Source organism: Sturnira hondurensis, unplaced genomic scaffold (genome assembly GCF_014824575.4).
Source record: "Sturnira hondurensis isolate 20B ecotype Veracruz unplaced genomic scaffold, ASM1482457v3 Scaffold0007036, whole genome shotgun sequence".
Classification (NCBI taxonomy): domain Eukaryota; kingdom Metazoa; phylum Chordata; class Mammalia; order Chiroptera; family Phyllostomidae; genus Sturnira; species Sturnira hondurensis.
Genome location: NW_028079667.1, coordinates 1843706 through 1855401, shown reverse-complemented (window position 1 = coordinate 1855401; position 11696 = coordinate 1843706).

Sequence of the window (11696 nt, the reverse complement as noted above, 5' to 3'; positions counted from 1 at the left end):
CATGTCTGTACCAATTTATAATCCCACCAACAGTGCATGAGAGTTCCCTTTTCTCCATTTCCTTCCCAGCGGTTATTTCTTGTGTTTTTTTATAGCCATTCCAACAGGCGTGGCTGACACCTCCTTGTGGTTCTGATTTGCACTTCCCTGACAGTTAATGATGTCGAACATCTTTTTGTGGACCTGCTGGCCATCTGCATGTTTTCCTTAGAAAAATGTTTGTTCAAATCCTCTGCCCATTTTTTAATCAGGTTGGTTTTTTTTTCTATTGAGTTGTATGAGTCCCTTATATAGGTTGGGTATTAACTCCTTATCAGCTATATGATTTGCAAATCTGGCCTTCCATTTAATAAGTTTCCATTTAACTTTGTTGGTGATTTCCTTTGCTGTATAGAAAGTTTGATGTACTTTCATTTGTTTATTTTTGCTTTTGTTACCTTTGCTTGTCAGACAAAAATCATCACCAAGGCTTATGTCATGCAGCTTACAGCCTATGTTTTTTTCAAGGATTTTTATAGTTTTAGGGCATTGACTGCTGATTTGTGAAGTGGTTACCACAATTGCTAGCTACACAACCAAGTTGTTTCTGTAAAATTATTTTTATGGGTATTGAGAGTATATTGGCATCTAAAACTTCCATAGCTAAGCTAGGAAGCAACTTCATCAAGAGCTTATAAAATTTTTTTAAATAATTTATTAATAATTTTATTTATTTACTTTTTTAGAAAGAGAGGGAAAAGGAGGGAGAAAGAGAGGGAGAGAAACAATAATGTGTGAGAGATACATAGTTGTCTCTTGCACGCCCCCAACTAGGGACCTGGCCCACAACCTAGGCATGTGCCCTGACTGGGAATCGAACACACGACCTTTTGGTTCACAGGCTGGTGCTCAATCCACTGAGCCACACCAGCTGGGGCCAAGAGCTTATAAATTTGATTATATTAAAACACATTACAGAGGGGCTAATTTTCCTATATAGGAAGCTGCTGCAACATTAACTTTACTTTCTTTTAACCTCCAAAGTCCTTTCTGTTACCCACTACTACATTCAAATTTTGTTATTATCAGATGAAATCTCATTACAAGGTGAAAAATTTCAATGCGTTTTGAAACTTGATAATTATTATAAAAAGTGCCATTTTTAGTTAATGACTAGATGTATTAGTTTATTTCTCCTTTTCTTTATGTGTTTTTGTAGTATAAAGAGATACAGTTCTGTGTATGTGTGTGTGTGTATACATATATTTTTAGTTCTATTTCTTGCAAGAACCTAGAAGCAATTTGTATACTAAGTTCCCAGATCTTGGTTTCTAAGGACCATTCTCAAAACATATAAATTTCCAATTATAAATAAGTCCTGGGGATGTAAAGTACAGCATGGTGGCAATAGTTAACAAAATTCAAGGATATATTTGAAAGTTGCCAAGTGATTAGACATACAATTCTCATCACAAAAAAATTATTTGTAATTGTGAAGTGATGGATGTTAACTAAACTTATTGTGATAATCATTTTGCAATGTATACATAGTGGTGGGCAAAGTAGGTTTACAGTTGTTCATGTGGCAACTACAATAATTAATAATAATATAAGACTAAACTCTGTTTTGCATACTCACACCTATAAACCTACTTTTCCAACCCCATTTCTCAAATCATGGTACACCTAAAACCAATATAATGTTATATGTCAATTATATCTTAATTTTTTTAAGTTAAATACCACCCTATAAAGTGGTCAGCAAACAATGGCTGGCAGGCCAGTGGGCTCACGGCCTGACGGCCGCACACTCATTTGCACTAGCGCCCATCCATGTACCTGTCATCTGTGGCTGCCTTTGCGCTCTAACAGCAGTTAAGTAGTCGTGAAAGAGCCCTATGGTCTGCAAAGCCTAAAGTATTTACTGCTCAGTCCTTTCCAGATGTTTTCTAACCTCTGACTGAAAGAAACCGGGGCTCCTTGAGGTAATAGATGACTCCAGGGCTAGGTCCGCAAAGGACAAAACGAGCCTGGAGTATAGTGCCAGGAAGTAAGAAGATGCTCAAATGACATAGGATCCAGCTTTAAGGGACAGCCCAATCCAGGACAGTCTGAGAATCAAAATAAAGGACTACAGTGGATTGCACCCCACTGAACAAAAGTGTAAAGGTACACACTGATACAAACATACAAGAGAGAAGGAAGTGCTTTCCTTTACAATTGAATGTCAACTAGTAAATGCAGAAGGAATGATGGGGAAAGTGCCTCCCCATTTGACAACCATTGCAATGAGTGGGTCAAGTGGGGGTCGTCACTGCATGCTAGGGCTGGTGGGTGGAAGTTTATGACTAGGCCAATATCCCATTTTTCATCAGCGATCTTTCCACAATATGCTTCTCAATTATGTAGGGGGAACTGGTAGGCTCTTCACCTGTAAATGTATCACCTAAACAGGTGATCAAGGTTAACATCAAGGATGGTGAAGCGGGTCAGTGTCTCGTGCCTCCTGAGGTGACACACTGCACAGCATCCCTTTTGGACAGTGGTGTTCTTTCAGTGTTCATATGCTGTTTGGATGGTTGCACCGTGGCTTTGTAAGTAAGAGAGGGTCTTTGTGTTCCAGAAATACTACATACTGGAGCATGCAGGGGTGAAAGGAGAATTATGTTAGCAACTTGCTTTCAAGTGGTTTAGAAAAATAATGACGATGGGATATCATATACAGAGAAGGTTACAGAGTAAAATTAAATTAATAGTTAATAATTAGGGAGTCTCGGTGGGGGGAATCAGTAGTACTTTACTGTACTTGTGACTTTCCTGTAAGTTTGAAATTTTAAAATAAATTTTAATAATTCACTAAGATACCTTTTGAAAAGCCACATGTTTATAATATAAAATGGTTTGATGATTGCCTTTTTAAAACAAGTACATAATAACAGATTTCTAGACGGGAAGGTATATTAGTACTATTTGTTATGGAGGGCGGCCTATCACTATCAAATTTTTAAATGCATGTATCCTTGGACACAGTAACTCCACTGTAAGGAATTGATACTACAGATACATACACTAATGGGTGTAGGATAATCTTCAAGTCACATGAACTGCAGGATTGTGTGAAATATGCAACAATTTGTACACAAAAGGAACCACGCACACATATTTACCTATAATTACTGACAATATCTAAGAGAATAGAAGAAGCTGGAAGGCTATGTGAAATGTAGACAAGATTTTGCCCATCATTCTAAAAGTGAAAAGAGTGTAGACACAGAAGAGGTGAAGAATTGGGGTTATTTTTGGAATCAGTCTTAGATTCCACAGAAGGAACACATGAGAAGAAACCCAATTTCCCTACCCCTTGAGTCTGGAGTTTGGCCGATTGAACGTGTTAGAACTGACAGTGTGTGAGTTCCAAGCCTGGGTATTAGACCTCTGCAATTGCCATGAGAATGTGCCCAGACAATTGGCTTGGATTTACATCTGAGACCTCGGAATCCCAGCTGAGACCATTATTATAGACTAGCCAACCAGCAGAGTGAATCCAGCCAAGACCAAACAAACTGTCCAACTAAACTCAGCAGAACTATTTTGCAGATGAATAGCCTTGTGAGTACAAAAAATGCTTGTTTCAAGCCACCAAGTCTGGGCTGGTTTTTAATGCAGCATTAGTGTGATGATACATAATATATACCCAGCATGAACCCCTTCTTATTGGGCCCTATGTGAGTCTTGTTGTGCAATAGCACTTAGCTCCTGCTACAAACCCGGAAATCCAAAAGTATATTCAACTCCCCCTTGTCTTCTTGGCAACTGGGCTCAATTAATCAAATGTTTGCCTATGGGACTTTGAGTGTAGCAGTATCCACTAAGGACAATGTCAAAATTTCCAAGTCTCTTTGTTTCTTGGGGCCGATTGCTGCAGATTCACTGACAGTAGCATTGTTAGCTGCAGAAGGTCCTAGTACTGATGCCTGCATCTTCAGTTGATTCCTGTGCTGAGTTTTTTTATTTAGATTTTATTTTTTAATTATACTTCACATTCAATACTGTTTTGTTTTAGTTTTAAGTGTATAGTATAGTGATGACACAATCATATACCTTACAAGGTGTTCACCCTCCTCCTTCCAGTACCACTGGCACCATGCACGGCTATAGCGGGACTACTGAACATATTCTCTATGCTGCACTTTATGTGCCTGTGACTGTCTTGTGGCCACCAATGTATACTTCTTAACCCCTTCACCTTCTCACCTAGTCCCCCAAGTCCCCTCCCCTCTGTCAACCGTCAGTTCATTCCTGTATCTATGAGTCTGTTTCTACTTTGTTCATTCATTAATTTTGTTGTCTAGAGTCCACAGGTAAGTGACTTATATGGTAGTTTTCTTTCTCTGTTTGACTTATTTCACACAGCATCACACGTGGGGAGTGTTTTAAGCTGCGCCTCTAGGTTCACATTTTTCTGAGCCCAGGTGTCCTGCTCCTGATAATTCCACGAGTTGCCCTCCAATAAATTTATTTTATGTTTACATGGGCCGTGGGGCCGTTTTGTTTTGAAGTTGAATGTCATTTATTTAGACAGCCTTTGGCATTGATTAGCCATGAAGCTACTGGGATGGACAGTTTAAACCGTCACGCTGGTGAAGTTACGGTGAAGGAAGACAGGGGAGAATTTTAGCAGTGAGGGTGGTGTGAATGTGCCTCTACACTATTTGCCTTTGAAACGTGAGTAAAAGTACTAGATCAATATATTTCAATTATGATGATATAGTACAATCAAAATAGAGAGCATGTGTTAGGTGTCTTTGAACTGGAAATGAACTGTACCGAGACTCAAGTGCTAGCAACCTTTTACATTAGTAACGACCAGGATTCAAGCTTTGAACTCTCTTCTTAACCCATTACTCACTTAGGTTCTGGTTTCTAAGTTTTGACGGCTCACACACTGTGCTGAAAAGGAATTCAGAATCACAAGTATTGGCAGTGTGCCTAAATGTCTCTTATTGTCCCTGAAAAAGTGCTGCCTTGGATATGGATCTTAAATAAATCAGGGAATCTTGAATCGGACAAGAAATTGGATAACCACTAACGTTCCCATCTCTTGGCTGCCAGTTGTCTCCCAATTAGTTTGAGGCTCCACAGAACTGGGATGCTGGAGAAATGTCAGCTGGCACCTGGTCAGTCTGCAAATCTCTCAAATCTATCATATCTCATTCCATAGTTTAGGCCCTCATCACTCATCTAGACAGCACAGCAACTTGAGATGAGGCTGGAGGCAGAGAGACCAATTCTATCACAGGGAATGGGCCTTCTGTGACGTGGTTCCTGCTTGCTTCCCACTCACCTCCTGCCAGTCTCAGGGTAGAAAATAGACATTTGCCTGATCATACCAATTATTTTCAAAACACTGAGCACTTGCACCTGCTGTCCCCTAGAATGCCCTCCCCACTCTATACATGTCTACTCATTTTTCAACTCTCCAGTATCACCCACTATGTAAATCTCCAAGTTGACTGTTCACCTTCTCGTGCAAGCCTGCTATCCATTTAACCCTATGTGCACTGCAGAGCATTGATTTCCTGTTGTCTCTCCCACTGTCCAGAGCCTCTCGTGTCCCCATGCCATATTAAAGTACTCAAAATTCGCCTGTGACTGCAGCCTTGGAGGAATGGGGTGGGGGTGGGGTTAGGGAGGAGAATTCTAAAGTTCCAGAGGCTCAATTCTCCCTTCTGGAAAAAATTTATAAATGTTCATCCTGTCAACAAAAATGTTCCTGACATTTAAGTACCATACTTAGAAAAAGAGTGACAAGATGAAATTGCTTAGGCTTTCAAACATGATTCTCAAGAAACCTATCAATCACATTAATCAAGGAAGGGTCCTTTCTTCCTTGTCAAGGATATAAACTGAAAGGCTGGCAGGGCATCATCAGAATTGTATGGCCACTGGCGTCAGCGATGGTTTAAATCTGGCCTTAGATCAATTCCGCGCCCTCTGGATCTCAGTTCCTGGAATTAAAAGGATTTCATTGCACTTGTAGTAATCTTCCGTTTTAAATTATTTTTATTGAGTAACATAGGTTAATAACAGAAATTTCAGATATAAGACATTATAATTCGATATCTATATCCTACGGTGCATGCTCACTACCAAACAGGGAGAACAAAGAGAACAAAAGCAGAATAAAGAAACAGAGAAAAGAATGAAAAAGAAAGAGAACACTCCAAAAGAAGGTTGGAGTGTTATCCTGTACACCAAAACATCGTGGGTTTGGTTCTTGGTTGGGGCACGTATGGGAGGTAACCTGCTGATGTTTTGATGTCTCTCTCTCTTTCACTCTCTCTCTCCCTCCTCCCTATTTCCTCTCTCTCTAAAATCAATAAGCATATCCTCAGGTGAGAAGAAAAAACTACTTTTGGTTTTGTTTCCCTTGCCTCTGAGGTCAAATTCTCAAAAACAGCTCTGAAACTGATGCCCAGAAGCTTAGTGCCTACGTGTTCTTTTCTGTATTTTATTGTTTCAGGACTTACATTCCGTTTTTAACCCATTTTGAACTAATTTGTGTGTGTGTTGTAAGACAGTGTTCTAGCTCCCTTATTTTGCATGTGGCCGTCCAGTTTTTTCAACCCAATTTATTAAGGAGACTTTTCTTTCTCCATCGTATATTCTTGGCTTCTTTGTTGAAAACTAGTTGCCCTTTTCTGTGAGAAATGGTATTGGGGTTTTGACAGTGATCACATTGAATCTGTAGATTGCTTTAGGTAATGTGGACATTTTAACAATGCGAATTCTTTCAATCCATGAACACAAAATACCTTTCCACTTCTTTATGTCTTCTGAAACGTCTTTCAACCATGTTTTGTAGTTCTCAGTGTACAGGCCTTTCACCTCCTTTGCTAAGTTTATTCCTATGTACTTTACTCTTTTGTTGCAATTACAAACAGGATTATCTCCTTCACATCTCTTTCTGGTAGTTTGTTGTTAGTATACAGGAATGCCACACATTGCTGTACGTTAATTTTGTTCTTTAACTAGACAGCACTCCTTGAGCTGAAAACACTTTAATTTAAGGTAGTAATTAAGGCTGAAATTAAGGATATCAAAGTCACCTGCACTGTTGAAGAAATGTGGCCCAAACACCAGCCATGGGGGGCCCTCCAGTGAGTGAGCTGTGCCCTCCCAGTTGAATTTTCTGCCTTAGAAGCTGCTAGCCTCGTCAGTCCTGACAATCAGGTCAGTTTTGAGGAGCTGGTGGCCACCTGTCATTTTTGTCTGCCTTTCCCTCCCAAGACTTTCCCTTTCACCTTCTTAAGGTATTCCTTAGAATTCTGAGCCATGATGCTTATTGCCCAGGCTTCACGAATTTTGCTGCACAAATGTGTTGATAACATGAAGCCCTTTTGAGTGAGTTGAGATCTCTGGAGTTCAGTGTGTGATAGACCTCCTGAGCGTAATGCCTGTGAAAGACGAAAAGTGAACACCAGGTTGAGCAAGAGTATTAATTTCTTCTTGCTGCTATTATAAATGATCACAAACATAATCGCTTAAGATATAACCTTCAGAACTATAGACAGTGAATTTAAGTCTAAAATGGGTTTCATTGGACTAAAAATCAAAGTCTCGGCAGGCTACGTTCCTTCCAGAAGTTCTAGGGAAATATCTTTCTCCTTACGTTATCCAGCTTCCAAGAGGCAGCCCACATTCCTGGCCTCACATCATTCTGATCTCTCCTTCTCCTTCCTACCCACCTCCCTTTTTCCCCTGTAAAGGCCCATGTGATCACCCACATAATCCAAGACAACCTCCCCATCGCAAGACCCTCCACTTAATCACATCTTCGGATCTCCTTTCTCCTACAGTAATATTCATAGGCTCCCAGGATTAGGATGTGGACATCTTCAGGGGGCATTACTCTTTCAGCCGCAGCAGGAAAAGCCGACAGGCGGCTAGGCAGACCGGGCATATGTGAAAGGAAAGCAGGGAGAGCAGTGGGTGGGGAGAGCCTCTCTGCTGTGCAGATCTAAGTTGTAGCCAACTCAGCAGGAAGCTACAGATCGGAGACTGTTGTCAGCAGGCTCACACATTCGGGCGGAAGTAGGTCTTAGTCATAACCGCCATGCTTGGTCGTTGGCTGGAGGCCACAGAAAGCCATGCCTTTGCTCAAAAGCTGAGGTGGATCCTGAAGGACCAGCATCTGGAGGCTGCCTACCATCTGTGCTCCCAGCAGCTGAATGGGAAGTTCTTTCGTGGGAAGGGAGGGAGGTCTCAGTGGAATACTTTCAAGGCCATGCTTGTCTTTGATGGCTGTACAGCTGAAAGGCAGGCAGACACCCAAGAGAAAACAGTCAGAAGGACCATCGTAGGCTAGATTTGTTGCTTCTAGCATTGGACAAGGTACTCAGCACCAGCATCAAGAAGGGGCTGTTGCTATTCTAACCATCTACCCTATAGAAATACTGGCATGGAGAGCAAGGCTATAGTTGTAAGTTTGTTCACTGCATTATTTTTCATTGCCAAGAGGCCAGACAAAACTGTATGTCTATCAATAAGGAAAATGTTAAATAAATTATGGTCTGTTTATACTATACGGTACTGGGGATACATTAAGAAACGAGCAAACCTTTTTTGAAGAATGACCATATCGAATACAAAGGGAAATCGCATAAAACATGTACATTATAATCAAATTTCTTGCAAAGTAATTCTTGTGTTTCTATAATCCTTGTTGCTCATTTGTATTTGCTCAGCCTTCTGAAGTGTGACCTTAGGGGACTTTGACAGTGAACACCTGTTAAGTGGGATGGGGAGGTGGGTAGTGAGAAAGGAGGGACTTTGACTTTGAACCTCAAGAGAAAAATATACAAAGCCTTCTTACAGAGAAGATATTGCTCTTCTAATTCTGAACTTTTAACATAAATAAATAAACACTTATTCTAATTTATCACTAATATTCACAGTCTAAAGTATGTTTCAGCTAGGAAGGTAACACCTTGCATGTCTAACTACTCAACTCAAATTACTGGAGAAACAGAGAAATGTGATTCACCTAATTGTAATTTTGGCATAATTCCATATTTTCTTATGAGAAGGTGACTCAGCAGAATTGCTTAAAAATTTTGAGGTGCATTCATTCAGCCCTCATCACGGTAAACTTCCAAGTACTACCACAAGATGGCAGAAGAGGACAAATCATAGGTCAGCGGACCCTGAAGGCTCAGACTTTGGATTGTGTAAATCTTTCTCTCCCCTTAGATGGTTGAAACTACTATAGTTGGGGAAACGGTTGTTTTTTTTTTTTTTCAGTCTCGGAAGTTATATCAGGTACTTAACAATAAGTGTCTACCAGAGTTCAACCAGAGAAACAGAATCAGTAGGCGATACATGTGAAGATACCGATTGCAAAGGTATCGGGTGCCATCCTGGGGCAGGTGCGGCAGGTGCGGCAGGTGAGGCAGGTGAGGCAGGTGAGGCAGGCAGCAGGAAGGGTAAGCTGGGACTATGAAGCAGGGCTAAGACTTGCCCTCATGCAGATTTCCTCTTCAGAAAAGCCTCAGCTCTGCTCTTAAATCCTTTAAACTGGACCAGGCCCCAGTTATCCAAAGTAATTCCCCTCGCTTAAAAACAATTGTCATGGACTTGAATTTCATCTACAAAACACCTTCACAGAAACACCTGGTCAGTGTTTGATTGAATAACTGGGGACTGTAGCCTGGCCAAGCTGATACATCAAAAGACCAGTCTACCCCCTGTCAACTTGGCACCTTACCCAGCACTAAACCATAATCTCAAGTGACATCCCCAAATTACGAGATAGAATACCCCAGTCTCTGTCCCCTAACAAAGATCAGTTGTTATACAGTTACCCATGAACAGAAACAGCTCTGGGAGAGTTCTTGGGTCCACGTAAGAAACTATAAATACAGTGGAACAAAAATCCCAAGAATAACCGCACAAAAAGAGGATGGCTCTATCATCCCTGGCCCGGGCAGGCCCTCCTCGGTGCTAACAGGAAACTCCCCAGCTGGAAAGAGCGCTCCGTGCCAGGGGAGGGGAGCAGGGGAGCAGCCTGCCTCTCCAGCCTTTGGGGCAAGGCATGAGTCCCTCCTCGGTTCCACTCACTCACAAACCAGAAAAACTAGCATTTGGTGCCCTGGCTGGCGTAGCTCAGTGGATTGAGCAAGGGCCTGCGAACCACGCGATTGAGGTTCAATTCCCAGTCAGGGCACATGCCTGGGTTGCGGGCCAGGTCCCAGCAGGGGACTCGGGAGAGGCAACCATACATTGATATTTCTCTCCTTCTCTCCTTCCCTTCCTCTCTAAAGATAAATAAATAAAATCTTAAAAAAAAAAAAACTAGGACTTGGTAACAGGCATTAGCCAGACCAATAGCTGGGTATTAGGTGCCAGAGGATGTGCTAATTTGCTCAGACAATGAAACTGCATCTGTGACAGGAGCCACATTTTGCCACCACCTGACTAAGTTTATGATAATCCTGACGGTCATTTTTCAAGATTCATCTGTTGTCTGCACGAGCCAAGCAGGCAAGTTGAACAGGGATGTGGTAGGCCTCCCACCCCTTCCTCTTCTAAGCCCCTGATAACAATACTTACCTTCAGAATATGATTCTGCCCTTGGCTTACTGTTTTTGTAGGGAGAGGCAATACTAGTTGGTTCTACTTGGCCTTTCCTACCATAAAAAACCCTCACCCAACAGACAGAGTAGCCTGTTCTCCCAGGAGGTTAGAGTTTGATCCCCGTCTGTCCTGGAAAGCCAGGACCACTGTGTTTCCAAACCAGCATATCTAAGAAGAAATGCTTATCCAGAATTTTTATAACAGGGCGAATTATAAGAAGCTCACAGGCCACTGCCCAGGAACACCAGGCTCACCCTCACATGCACTCGGACCTGGATGAGTTCCAGGTCTCTCTGACCCACTTTCACAGTAAATTTCTGGAATAGTGGCAACCCCCACTGTGGAGAAGAGCCTGGCCCTGCTGCTCAGCTGGGAGCAAACACTGTCAGGAGCACCTGGGCCGCGGAAAACACCTGGCTGGGCCTCCACTCCTCCACACACCGGCGTGGAGCCACGGGTACTGGCTGCGGCAGCGGCTGCCCGTGTGCCTCTCGCGCTGTCCTGTCAGAGCCCCACAGCAATTCGCATCCCAGGCTGGTGTTCGAGGTGCCACTCACCTCACTTTCCCCACACGGTTCTGAACCAACGGAAAACTAGGCCAAAGCCATTGTCTCAAACCACCTTTGTTACCGCGTGGATCAGAGAACAAAGCTTGGAGGCGATGGTCCTCCTGAACCAGACTGAATGGACCTCCTGATGTAAGTGGGGAGATCCTGTTTGTTTTCAAAGTTTCTTCCACAAACTGAAGAGGGCAGACGGCTCTAAAAGCTAGAGAGAAGGCTTCGGCTACATATGCCTCGTGAATTGTTTCCCAGGCTCATTTAACTGAATCCTTCTTCTTCCCTGGGATACGATTGAGAGGGGAGGAACAATAAACCACTGGCTGGAGGTGTAGCATTCCCCTGGAAAACATTCCTTTGGAAGAGATCAAGAATAAAGGAAAGAAAAGGATCTTCCAGTGAATTCCACAAAGAAGTCAGGGGAAACTGACTTGCCACTGTCTACCCGCCCACAAAGGGTAACCCTACTGGCTTTTTCACTGAATTTGTCCTTCATTCAAGGAACCAACAGCTGGCTTTTAC